Here is a 14,420-nt window from a genome sequence, read left to right on the forward strand (position 1 = left end):
TAGTTAGCATTCCGTAGTTCCTCCTTACAGTCATGCCTGAAAAAGAAAATATTTAAGATGTATCTTCTCTTTCTAGCAAATGTTGTTATAACACTAGAGAAAAACAAAAACCAACGTTCAGATACTGTAACAAGGATAGGCTCATGAAGCTAGGCTGGATTTGTTAATAAAGGAGGCTTCATCAGGACAGCCTAATCAGAGATAAGCCTGGTATGTGGAGGAAATTGAGCCTTAACAGAGTCCAACTGCGGTAGAACCAAGTCTTTGCATTTATCCCCTTAGTTTGGAGGGAGTACAAATCCTTGATGGTTTGTGTGTACCTGTTGATCGATCACAAACAAGGCCTCTCCTTTTCTCCAGTTCTCTTATTCATAAATGGACAAGGCACCTTGTCGCCTTTATCAAAAGAGTTGGTGACAATGGCAGTTTGACTACATATTTCAACTGTGATCCAAAAAAGTAAAATAAATGATGTGATACTATACTGAGACTCTTTTAAAAATGGATAACACTTTCTTTAAAACCTACATTATATATCCATTTTATATCCTGAGAGCCAAACATTTTAAAATACTCTAATAACACAGCTCTCAAAATGTATCTGTTTGACTGGAATGTTCTATTCAGAACAGATTATCACTGTTTCCCTTATGAGATCATAATGAAAGAAATTCAGTTGATACTACTTTTTAAAATGGTTTTTAAGAGTGGCTTGTTGATATAATAGCGTGTCCACTTGTTTTCAAGTGATTCAAACCTTGAGTAAAAAGGAGAGTTCCTGGAGAATTTAGAAAAATCTTTGTTGACATTTAATCTAGAGAAATCTTCAGGAGCAAACCACTTCAAGTTTAGTGTAACCAGGCGCCATGAATCAGTCATGTGCTACTTGTGGTTTTAAACGAAACATGATTCTGGGATGAGAAGTGCGAGGCTATACTCCTAATATAATCAAATTGCCAAAGCACTGTTTTGAGTCCTTGGTATCCCAATTAAGGAGAAACATGAAGACATTGGAGAATCACTTAGCTTAGGGCTTTCAGTAGGGAATAACTAAACATGTAGGGAAGGTGAAGGAGTTAGATGGGAGGTAAGAAGGCTGAGGAGATTTCTAGTAACAATGATCCAGAAGTTCTAACCAGGGGGATGGTGCACACTTTCTCTTCTTGACCACATGGATAGATTTAAGAGCATCCCCCTAAATCAAGTCTGGAGAATTATGTGAAGGTTGTTTCTCATTAATTCAAAATATATTCATTGTCTAGCACTGTGTTATCTGGGCTGGCACAGAACTTAAAATCTCTTTGGAGTGCTATGAGTGCACATTGAAGCAGTTAGTCATCATTATACAATGATGCTTACAAATATACAACTGTTAAGTTAGTCTAACTATGTGCCATAAACAGTAGAGTTCCTTGTTATTAGTATTGGAAGGTGAAACATTGGCTGAATTTATTGGGGCAAGCGTCTAGGAAGCCTTGGACTGGCAGTGAGTCTTGGTTGCATTATATGGGAAATTGGTGGGGGTGGGGGTGTCATAGAATCATCATCTTTGGAAGTTTTTTAAAGTGAAAAAATGTACTTGAAGTCTCGGTTCTGCTAAAGAAGAATGAGAGGATACCCATGAATATACCCTTTATAAAGTTCCTTCTAATATTTAGATGTAACGTTAAAAAAGAATCAACGATAACACTCCAGGCCTGTCCTCTTCCACTTTGGACATTTTTTCCACACTGATTTTTCTCTGCATCATAGAAAGTTTTCTCTGAAGAGTTCTTATTTGGGTTTTGTTTAGGGCTTTGGGGATGCCTGCAGGCTCAGGGGGAGTTTCCTCTCCTATGGTGCTTTGACTGTTTTTGTTTCCCTTGGGTCACAAAACCGTATCCTAGACACACAGACAATAATCACCTTATTTATATCCACTGTGGAACCTGTGAAACAGCTCGAGGCTTTATAGAACAAGCTCATAGGCAGTCATGGAGATCTGAGGCCTTTCTTGGAATGAAGCCGCTAACTTGCTAACTGCTTTCCATTGCTCACTAATGCTGCCTTAAGGTTTCTCCATGGGAAATTTTACTTCATGCCTTTGAGTGACAGTGTTATCAGTTTTACTTTGAGGATGATGAGAAGGCTGACTTCCCATTGTATTGCCATATTTTTGCATTATTTTTGTTTACGTCATTTCCACCTTGAAGTATCTAGTTGCTGGGGTTTTGTTGGTTTTATACAAAATTTATTCATTCAAAAAGACCTTTATAGGTTGGGCATGGTGGCTCACACCGGTAGTCCCAGCACTTTGGGAGGCCGAGGTGGGAGAACAGCTTGTGTCCAGGATTTCTAGACCAGCCTGGGCAACATAGTGAGATCTTGTCTCTACAAAATACCAAAAATTTGCTGGATATGGTGGTGTGCGCCTATAGTCCCAGCTCCTCAGGAGGCTGAGGTGGGAAGATTGCTGGAACCTGTGAGGTCAAGGCTGCAGTGAGCCGGGATCATGCCACTGCATTCAGCCTGGGTAGCAGAGTGAGACTCTGTCTCAAAAAAACCAAAAAACAAGACCTTTTTAAGTGTAAATGTTCCAGACTCAGGGTTAGGGGTTGGAGAATGGCAGACGGATAAAATAGTTTAAGTTCAACAATATTTTTTTTGTTTCCAAATATTCTTTTTTAAAAACTACAGTCTGATAAGAAATCTAGGTAAATAATAAGATCTTTTATTAACCTTGAATTTTTGGCTTAATGTATTTCTGTAATGGTCTCTTTCCCCCTTTGAAAGGCAGAAGATTTAGGGAAGGTGAAAGTTATTACCCTGTCTCTAATTAAGAAATAAATACACTTGTTTGTCAGTCTATGCTTTCATTCAAAATAAATGGATATGTTTTGTATCTGGGGGAGGAAATGCATCATTCCATTCCAGCAGTGAAAAGAATTATAGCATCAAATAGGATATTTAGTATTCTTGACTTTTATAATTAAATACTGAATGCCCTTTGCAAGACAGTAAGTTAGATCCTGGAATACTAGGTCTGTACAAACTTGACACATTTCTTACAAGCTCTGTGTTTTAATGGTCAAAGGCATTGCTACCCTTTGCTTTTTGAAAGAGTGAACTGGTAACAGTAGCTGCCAGAGAAAGAGGTGACAATCTAAACAAAGAGCCCTGCTTACCTCTCTGTGACTAAAACTAGTCTTAAAAACTGAATACATTTGGGGCATCCTTATGAAATAGGTAAAGGTCAACATTGGGAGTGTCCCTACCTTGGCAGATAGACCAATACTTTTTTCCTAGACTCAACCCATTTTTAAAGCAGGAGTTTTTCCAATGGATTTATTGTTTATAATTCTACTAAACATGTCTTAGTCTATGCAAATTAACTCAAAATCTTTGGTGGCCTAAAAATTCTGACTGAAAGCAAGTTTTTTGTGTTGCCCAGTTGATAGTCCATAATAAAAAATGTACATCTCTTGTTTAATAAAGACCTTGATGTTTGAGAAGAAATATCGGAAGTCTGCCAGTAAAAACTCTGATTAAGTGAGGAACATGTACATTAAAAGATATTTTCATGTAAGTTATTTTAAGATAGTTGCATTCTAAGACCATGTTTCTTTTTTGAGAGTGTTTCTTTGTCAAGTTCCTTATAGCCAATGCCTTGACCAAAGCTTACTAATGTTGCCACATTTCCTTGTGGGTTATGATGATCTTTATTAATTCACAACTCTACCAAATTATAATATGGTCTTTTATTATGCCACCATATGAATGCAGCCACAAATTCAATTTTGTGAAATACAAAGTCCTTTCCAGAATTTTAAAACTTAATTTCAGTATAGATTTTAAGTTTGTGAATAAGAAATTAGTATTTGTATACCTTATTATGACAGAGGCTTCTGTTACAATATTTTCTGTTATAGTATTGGGATACGATTTGACCTGTATTTTTGGGCAAAAGCTGGTCTTTGAGATCTACTTTTTAAGAAATTAATAAATTTTGTTTTTTAGAGTTTTAAGTTCACAGCAAAATTGATCCTAAAATACAGAGAGTTCTCATATACTCCAAACACAACCTTCTCCCCCGTGAACATTTTGAACACCACAGTGGTATATTTGTTACAACTGATGAACCTTCATTGACATATCATTATCACCCAAAGTGCATAGTTCATATTAAGGTTCACTCTTGGTGTTGTGTATTTTATGGGTTTTGACCAATGCACAATGACGTATGTCCATTATTGTAGTATCATACAGAAGATTTTCACTGCCCTAAAAATCCTCTGTGCTCTGCCTATTCATTCCTCCCTCCCACCTAAGCCCTGGCATCCACTGGTCCTTGTACTGTCCCCATAGTTTTGCCTTTCCCAGAATGTCATACAGTATGTAGCCTTTTCAGATTGGCTTTTTTTTTTTCCACTTAGGGATAGTCATGTAAGTTTTTCATGTCTTTTTATGGCTTGATAGTTCATTTATTTTAAGTGCTGAATAATATTTCATTGTCTGGTTGTATCACCATTTATGACCTATTTGCTTTTATTTCTAGTTCCAGTTGCTATGGCAAATTTTATTAAAGTGTGTGCTCTCAGGAAAAGCTTCATGTATTTTATATGATCCATCAAATAAAATGTAGCAACTTCCAGTCTAGAATAAATTTCACCTATATGATATTGAGTTTGTTTTACATTGGAGGAGGAGATTTATGAAAAAATATAATAATTTCATAATTTATATTACCCTATCTATGAGTTTTTCCCTCCATTGGAATCTTAACAGAAAGTTCTGAAGGTTACAAAGACGTGATCCCAAATTTAGTGACTCTGTAGTGTCTTTTGTTGAGCAATGAGTTAAATACCTGTCGATAAAAAGTGTTAATTATGTTATTACTGATTCATGATAGAAAATCACCTTCTGTCGCTAGTTTATATGACTTTACATTTACCATTCCTGCCAAGAGAAAGGAAGCTTTGTGATTGTGCCCCGTCATAGTTAATTGTACAAATCAATTAAAAATGGTATGTAAGCATCTGGCTCACATAGCAGCTCTGAATTCTGAATGAAAAGATAACCCATGCTAATGTATAGGTTGCATGAACAAGTAGATGGGTGTTGGAAAGAAAACACTAATAGTCACTCTGGGTGAAGGGGGAGGCCTGGCCAATGATTCGTGTCTGAGAAACATTTTGAGATTATTTATATGTCTTCTGACTGCCCTTTGCTTTGTAGCTACAGCAACTTGCAGAACCTGACATTATTGCAGAGATGAAGGTATAGTTGTGTAAAGAATATTGGATTAAAGTTGATGAGGCCTGTGTTCTGATATCAAATCTTCCACTAATGAGCTCTAAAATAAATATCAAGTCACAATTTCTTCAAGCCTTCATTGTTGCATCTATCAGATGGGAATAGTAATACTCATTTTACCTATTTTTACCAGGTGGTTGTAGGAACAGGATTCATTCATTCCTTCATTAATACAATGAACGCTTTGAGACCCCACTATATAACAGGGCCATAAATATGACAAGGTGATAGATGGAAAGACATTTTGCAGAATTTTTGAAGACTTGCAGTGTTTTTGAAGACTACAGGATAGTTTGTTATTTTTATATTAAGGTCATATCAACTCTGTATGTCAATATATCAAAGTAATTGACACTTTTAGAGCTCTGCCAATCAGTGGGCCATATTCATAGAATGTCAGTAATTTGTCTGAATACAAGTTATGGTTGGTCTTTAGCTGTTCTGTCTCTGAGAAGCTAGAAATAAAATATTAGGTTCTAATTTTTTTTTGTTCAAACACTGATCATATAACAAACTGCAAATCCGTGTTTTCAGCAGGTTCGCCAACCTTTGAGTTGAATGCAGCCCTTTCTTTAGAACAACCTAACTTTGAGTACAGGCAAAGTATTAAATGGAATAGCTTTTCCTCCCCTACAAAGTGGATTTGAATACAGTACTCAGAAAAACTCTTCCCCTGCCATAAAGGGTCCTTCAATCTACTTTATTATTTTTCTTTTGAAGAATCAAACTTGTCCGTCTCTCCCCTCCCAAGTGACTTTCGTCACTCATATAATCATTTTCTTCATGAATGCCCTTTTATTATCCCACAGAAAAAGTAAAGATTTAAAAAATCATTTTTAAGGTACATCCAAGATTTCATAGCAATATTTTATTTGTGTTCACAGTGCAAGATAAATCTGACTTTCTCAATATTTTTGGTCTTCATATGGCATCTGAAACAGTTGTTCACATTCACACATTTATGTTTCACCATATGCATACTGTGTGCAGCTCTGTTGTTCTAAAATATTTTATTGGTTTTCCTTTATATCTCAACTTTTGATGGGTGTCCTTGAAGAACTTTCATAAAAAAATGTAAATGTGAATGATTCATTCAGTTTGAACATATGTAACTATTTTAGGAGATTTTCAGGAGATTTTACCCTACATGGAGTACACTGTTCTTAGCAGGGAATGTGCTTTATATTACTATTCTACTCACAGCTGGATGCTGCAGATGTATTAACATTGTAAACATGTACTTTTTCTATTCTATGCTTACTTTAATACATTATTTATATGTACTAGACTGTGCTGAGTTTTGGTGGTTGTCAAAGGCAGTCAATAATTTTATAAATTTCACTTTTGTGGATAGTTAAGTATAACATGGTTTAATATAAAATCTAGTCTTCCTCTAGATTTCTAAGTCACTAGAAGAATTTCTTGGCAAATTGATTGTTCAAGGCCAGTTTTGTTAGTTGTAAGGTGGGAGCCACCCCAATCCTCTCCCAGTGTTTCATAGGCATTTTCAGACCTGGATGCTCTTATAGTTCCTCCTCTAGTTTTCCAGTAGAGAATTTGTATGTGGTCCAGAGGTTCAAGAGAGAAAAAAAAATTCTCCTCAAAAGAATTGAACCCTTACTTTAGAAACTTCTGACAATCTTCAGAACATTCCATGTGGGTGTCCTTGTGTTTCTCATAGTATGACTTATTGATTCATGGTGTCTCTTATTAAAGAAGCATGAATGTATCACTAGCTGTTACCAGAACAAACAGCTGTAGAATGTAATGACCCATCCTATCTCTAAATTTACTTCTATCAGTGGATAATTTGTGTATAGGAAAAGGTGTGGAAATTTTTTAATTGTTAAAAACTAGAATACCTTTCTACCTTTTGTAGTCTTTAAGATTTCATAATGATGGTTTTAATGTATTACTATCTTACTATTACGTATTGTGTTTAAACAAGACCAATCAGTGAGATATTGAATGTCGATACTTTTTGTTAGAAATGCCCTTTGAAAATGTTAGAAAGTGTAAAACTTTACCTGTGACAAGGAATAAATTCATGATTAGAAGAATTATACTGTTTTTCTTGTGCAAATAATACTTAAGGCAGATGTTCAGTCTCACAGTGATGTTGGAAAGCATATTTTATGCAGTCTAAACACTATTTCTGTATTAGATATTTAAATGCATGAGGATAAATTCTAATTGCTTTTTGTTTAAAACAGAAACATAGAAGAAGCATTAGCCCCAGTTTGTATAAAATGTCTGCTGCAAGTGAATTCATGATAGTTCATGAAAACTGAAAATCATTCCAATTTTGTAAAACTGCTGCTACTGGTTTTATCAATAAAGTTTTAGCAGATGGCTTATATGTACATGTGTGAAAATTTTTTATGTTAAAAAAAGATACAGTTTTGCAGCATCAACATGCAAATTTTATGGGCCTGAATGATACTGCTTATTTTAGTATATACAAAAACCATTAACTTCAAAACCATACCAACTGCAGACATATATTTTAGAACTATAAGCATTACATGTATGATCCATACAGTTTATTTGGTTTCAGGGTGCTGTAGGCTTTTATGGTGAACACATATACAAATCAACATATACCAGTTCAAATGCTGACTTGAAGAACAGCAGGTAAGGAGCTAAATAAATGTAAGGATCACCTGAATTAATTAAATTGCATCTAAAGGGGATTCTGAGAAGGCAAAATGCAAAGTGTAGGTGTTCATGTACAAAAGTGTATGTAATTCCTCATTAGAGAAGCTCTTGTCCAGAACACTTTCCCCTCTATGAATACCCAGTTCTCAGAAGTTTACAAGGCTCAGATGCAACAAGCTAGAAGTAGAGGGAGCTGAGTTATTATATTCAGACACCTACATAGCACTCAAAACAAGGCTGACTTCCCCCAAACAGAAAAGCATAGAGAAATACAATTCTATAGATGTTTCAGTGACAATTTTTAACAATTTTACAATTCTGTATTAGTTGAGGCAATGTTACCTGTTGTAATAACCCAAAATGTCAGTTGACTCACATAAGAAAGGTTTATTTCTCCCTAATCTGGGATGTTTTTGGCCATTCAGTTTTCTTTCTAGCAGTATCTCAGGGATTGAGGCTCCTTTTGTGATTTGGCCATTCAGAGTCCTTATGGCCTTTGAAGGAATGTATTACCATGCAAATGGAGGAAGAAAAGCCATGAGGGTCAAATGATGTGTTTTAGGGGACAGGCTTAGAGGTGCTGCTCTTCACTTCTGCCCAAACTCCATTGGCCAGAACTAGTCCAATGGGTCCACCTATATTTAAGAAGGCTGGGTATTGTAGTTTATTTATATGCCCAAGAAAATGAAACAGTATTGGTAAGACTCTTGTTAGTTAAGTTATGGCATACTTACATTTTTTAAAAAATTATTTGAAATGTCATGGTACTGGTGATTATTTATGAAAAGCTTGCCAATGGCAAGCTTATTGGTTGCTTAAGTTCTTTCTAACCCATGACAGTACTAGAACACTATGGGCTGATTAAGGGTTCTACTTCTACTTTTACATCCATAGTCACTGTAGACTTAGACCATTTCAACACTTGAAGGAGCATTGTTGCAAATAAAGACCATTTGAGTTCACATTTCCAAAGCCACAGGGCAAAGAGTTTTGAGCCAGTAGGCTGAGCAAGGTTGACCACTTCTACGTGTGTATGTGCACTAGTAGGTACATACATATATGGCATACTGAAAACATTAAAGCAAATATATGAGCAAAAAAAGAATAATGCAGAGGAAACATTTTTCCATATATGAATCTTAGAGTATGTCATCTGGAGAGCTTAAACTTGGCAAATGATTGCTATCTTGTGACATTGCTTCAACACAGGCTTACCCATGTTGAAATGATAAAATAATTCAGACAGACATCTATGGTTCTTTGGTTCTTTTTTTTTTTCTTTTGTAGTAATTAAAAAATTATCCTGTGTAGCATTTTATTGATAAGTCAAATAAGTCAAATCACATTATACGTATTGTAAGCTTCATAGTCTCCTTACAGTTTCTCTGGGGTTGCTCCAGAAAGATTCAGAAATATGGCTCAAGGGGAAGCTTGGGTGACATTTCACAGTGCTGATAAATTTTAATGTGCATTCCACTACATAATAAAACATCTGATTCTTTTCAGCAAACAGATAAGTAGGAGACAGGACTGGCATTATGTCTATGGTCATCTCGAGGAGGGACAAGATTGAGTGGTGAGAAGATTAGAATTTGGATAAATTCTAAGGTAGGTAGTATGGAATTTTAATATGTATTTTAAAATCCAAAATTGTTTAGTGAAAGATTCTAATCTTAGAAGGAGAATTGCAGAATTGATCCAATTATATATGCAGACATAAATAACACAGTCAAGATTAAAATCATACCTGTTTTCTAATTCCAGTTATGCCATCAAGGAATCCTGTGATCTTGGCTTACCTTGACCTTTCTTTCGCGTCTTCCAACATCTGTTATATCTTGAGGTAGTCCCAGAGGAGGAGGGGATTTGGCAATTATTTGTTGATTTAAACTGACAATAGTAAAGATTTCCTAGGCCATTCAGATAAAGTATAACACTAGACTTACCGTCCATACTGGTCAAATTACCTAGCTGCTCCCAAATACATTTTTTTCTCCATAAGATATAGCGTGTTATTATGGAGACTGCTTTTACCTGAGGTAGAGGAGTATTTTAAGGAAAAATGAAACCGTTCATCTCGGAGGACTCACGACCACTTTAGAGGGTGTGGAAAGACGAGAATTAGGAAAATATATAAATGACTTTAGGTGAGTATTTCCCAATGCTATTAAAATGCAGGTAGTAACCTTTATAAGATGTTTTGAAAAGGAAAAAAAAAGTCACTTTATAAACAGTGTCTCATTAAGGGAAGAATACTATTTTCTGTATAATAGGCTTTCCCCCAGCTCCCCTCTTTTGCTTGAGTAACTGTAAAGACAGCAACTAGTGGCTGCCTTGAAGGTTAGTGTAAGTGCGTGAACTGATAGCTACGTAGCTAAGGTGAAAACAGGGACCTCAAACCAGGCAGGGTAGATTCATCTATTCCCATGCGTTCTTGGTTACCTTTGATGTACCAGGCACTGTGTGCTAGCTTAAAATCTGTTAACCAGGTGAACTAGCTTAAAATCTGGTGTGATGAATATTGTGAAATAGGATTGGTAGGGTGAATTGGGAACATAATTAGGGGGCTAATGTAGTCGGTGGGAGGCTGTCAGGGGAAGCTGCTATGAGGAAGTGGTATTTAAGCTGAGACATGAAAGCTGAGTAGGAGTAAGCCAGGTAAAAGGGAGGCACATTAAGAAAGAAGAAACAGCATGTACAAAATACCTTAGGCAAGTGAGACCCTTCCCTATTCAAGGAAACTGAAAAAAGTCCAGCGTGACTGGACCTTAAAGAGCAAGGAGGAGAGTGTTTTGAGATGAGCTGGACAAGAAGACAAGGCTCACTGAGATATCAGCTGCATCTTGCCCTTATTCCAACTAAGAAGGAAGCAGCAGTGGTGTACTTCTGGCTAGGACCATCTCCTGGATTTGAAGTGTACCCCATCTCAAAGCCCCCTGTCATACCTGATAGCTGAAACTTTATCATCAGATCTTCAACCCACTGTGGCTTATTATTACTTCTTCAGACTGTTCGATTTTAGGTTACCAGCTTTTTAAATCTTAGGGCTAACAAACTGTTAGCTTTGCCACAGGCTTTCAGTAGGTGCTGAGAGAGCAAGCAGGGGGCCCTGAGAGTGGTGGGGCTGCTGGTGTAGCCCCTTCAGCCTCACAGAATGCCAGCCACCAGAGGAATCAATATAACACTACAGAGCAGCCCTGCCCTGGCTCCAAAGACAGCAACTTTTCTTTCTAATTGATTCCCAGTCGTGTTCTCTTCCTTCCAGGCCCTGGCATGACTCTACAGGGAACCAGGGAAGTGATGTGTCTCTTCTTCAGTGTGATTCTCTCTCTGAAGATAGCTTTGGGTAACATTTCTCTAGTAGATTTTTCATCTTCCCTTCTTTAATTTGGCTTACTGGCTACCCAAATTGCCCACTTTGATGTTCTAATCATCCCCCATCCCCAAGAAAACAGCCCTATTTAGCAACAACAACAAAAGCAATGTAAAACACAAAAACATAGCTTGAGATATGAGAAATTATGCAATCATTTGGGTAAATTTATACTAATGTGTACATGTACACTAAAGTATACTAAAGTGCTAAAACATGCACACCTCTAGTCTCCTTTGTGAAAAATACCTTTGCTTTTGTGCATTTTCATGTTAAACAAGTTTACATGTTGGCCTGAGGTTTTAATTAGCTGTTGGACCAAAATGAAGACTTTCTAATTGTGTGAAGGACGTGTTTTAGATCACAAGAACTTTTTTTTTTTTTTTTTTTTTTTAAATCTGAGGCACCCTGCCAGTAGGCAGCCACAGACAACGCCAAAAGGAATTAGACTCTGGACTGATTTTTATGGATTAGTTAATATATCCCTCCTCAGAATCTATCAAGTGCTCAAACCTGCAGATACAAACACGAACACACTAGGGAGGAGAGTCCCAGAAGGCGGAAGATCCGGTACTGCTCATCCCCAAACGCCTCACCCCGGGTCACACCCACGAACTCATCCGGTTCTCCCTTCTCAGGGTCCTACTCCAAGGCGAAGAGTATCCCAGAGGAAGGGTCAGGGTCTAAAAAAAAAAAACAACAACAACACTGAGCCAAACCCCGCTGCTTCCTCAGCCGCTGAAAGTGCCGCCCCACCCCTCTCCCCAAACCCGACCTCCGTAGGGGACACCGAGCCAAGGCCTGCAGAGAGTGACCTGCCCGGGGAGGCGCGGGGCCGCTCACCTACCCGGGCCCGCGACTCTCGCCCAGCCCCAGCCTCCCAGCCCACTCTGCCGGCCCCAACTTAGCCGAGCGCAGTCGGGACCCCTCTGTCGGGGGTCTTTGTTCGCCGCCCCTCGGCGTTCCAGCTCTCAACCTTGCTCCCAGCAGCCCCCGCCGGCGCACTCGACCTACAGGAAAGTTGCTCCCGAGCTGTGGAGGGGCGTCATCGCCTCCTAGCAACGCTCCTAGCAACCGGGTAACATCTGCTCCCTGTGGTCCAATGCGAGCTGAGAACAGCTGCGCGCCCGCCTAGCGCTGCGAACCCGGAGTGAGAGGCGCTTCAGAGACCGGAGGGACGGACCTGCAGGAGCCAGGGCTGCCCGCCGAGCTGCAGTTGCCGCTACTGCCGCTGTCAGCGCCCGACTGAAGAGTGACAGTCGCAAAAGCAGGAGTGAGCACCGAACCCCGCGCTTCTACCTAACAGGTGCATGCGCCGATCTGGTGAGTGGACCCAGCTCGCAAGGTATGTCTGGATTCATCCAGCCAGGTGACTTCCTCCGAGCTCAGAAGAGACTCCTTTTCTTGAGGGGGAGAATAGGGACGTGTTCCGGGATCCCACCCCGCCCCCAGCCATTGAAGAGTGGCCAGCTGCTGGTCCCAAATGACCTGATTTGATTTTTTAAATGTAAACCTTAGGATTGGTTCTTGGGTGAAGATTCCCCTGCTCTTCGCTATTAGGGTTAGCGTTCGGAAGTTTTCAGTCCTTGTTTTTCCGTTGACTTCGCTGTCTATGTGCGGCTAGGCTGGAAGCAGCAATCGCCCATAGAAAGCCTGTGGTTAAAGCTCAAACGACATAGTGTAGTCTCGACTAATTGAATCAACACGTATGGATAGCAACATTCTTTTTAGGTCCTCCTCTGGAAAGGGTCCATTTGGCCAAGAGCAGCCGTTCACTGTTACTCAACCTCCTGAAAAGTAACCATAGTAACTCACCTCTCTTTTGATGGGATCCTCCTTATTGGCTGCCTATCTTCCTTTGGAAAGCGCATCTCTCTAAATTTAGACGATGATGAGATCCGTAAGCATACATCCATGTAGAAAAGGTGCAGTTAAACATGGCCCTTTAAAGAAATGCTGTCTTCAAAGAAAAAGTAGCATTTGGCAATTTCAAATCTTGTGAGAAAGAATGTGCATTCCAAAGAAAGACCGGGTTCATGTTTTGAGCTAACTGCTGGTTTGTTACTTTAGAGGGAATACTTCCTGAAATTATATAAAATCTGGCATTAAAACTTAAGAATGACTCTGATTTTTTTTTAAAAAAAATCAGCCTACTGATAATCTTCCAAAAATAATCTCCCAAGTAAATAACTGGTAAGATGAGTTATTCAGTTATTTCCAAATTTCTTAGGATGGTTAAGATTCCTCATGTTTAAACTTAAATCTGGAGAACACTGAAGTGATTGTGTGTGTTTGAAGTTTTATCTATCTATCTAGTCCAGACCAACCCCATCTCAAATATCTTAGATATTATCCTCCTGCTGCAGGCTTTCTCCTGACTTGAGAACCAGTTCATGTCAGTGCAGTCCTGACTCGCCCGACGTTATTTGTGTCTGTCTCCTTGTTTCAAGATCTCAGGTAACCCATTCATGAGCCTGAGGCTGTGAGAAATGCTCGCTGTGCAAAGGGGAACTCTCACCAGATTTTCTGAAGCTGTTCTAGAAATACACTTTTCGGATTGATTCAGCATTACCAGGTAATTGCTAGCTTAAAAGAAATTACTGTTTAAATATGTATCCAGAGAAATGAATGCTAATGTAACATTACCATAACTTACAAGATCAATATAAGGGGTTGTTTATATAGATGGTTGCTGGGTAGAAGTCAATAGAGGTTTTCTGTAAAAAGGACATTTGTGGGCTGGCAGATTTTCCTCTCTAAGATCCATGCGAATAGGGTGGGCCAAATTAGGTAGCCTGGCTCCGGGAACATGCCAAGCGGAAGCCTACTGTGCACACGAGTGCATGTCTGAATGAAGGAAGTGAGGAGAACTCTCCAAGTTGCAGAAAGAGATTATTGTGATGTTTCACATTTGATTTGCATAAGGTCATGATGATAGAAACTTATGAGGCTTCAACATTTTAAACTCAATTTTCAAGACTGAATACATCTTAAATGAGTGTTCAACCCTCCAGCATTTGTAACTTTCACATGTACTGTGCCCTTCCTATAGGTAACCAGCCTAGCAAATTACAATCAAATTTATAAGAATATACCA

The 14,420-nt window shown here is 38.5% G+C and overlaps 1 protein-coding gene across 1 annotated transcript in view; it reads left to right on the forward strand.

Annotated features, from left to right (window-relative positions):
- SYT16 (synaptotagmin 16) overlaps nucleotides 1–14,420 on the forward strand; it is a 342,174-nt gene that overhangs the window by 312,947 nt on the left and 14,807 nt on the right. The window contains exons 1-2 of the transcript XR_008493606.2: nucleotides 12,249–12,668; nucleotides 13,774–13,898. The gene's annotated coding sequence lies outside the window, so the exon portion shown is untranslated. Of the gene's footprint in view, nucleotides 12,669–13,773; nucleotides 13,899–14,420 lie in introns of the transcript that reaches the window.

The sequence above is a fragment of the Pongo pygmaeus genome, chromosome 15 (genome assembly GCF_028885625.2).
Source record: "Pongo pygmaeus isolate AG05252 chromosome 15, NHGRI_mPonPyg2-v2.0_pri, whole genome shotgun sequence".
Taxonomy (NCBI): Eukaryota; Metazoa; Chordata; class Mammalia; order Primates; family Hominidae; genus Pongo; species Pongo pygmaeus.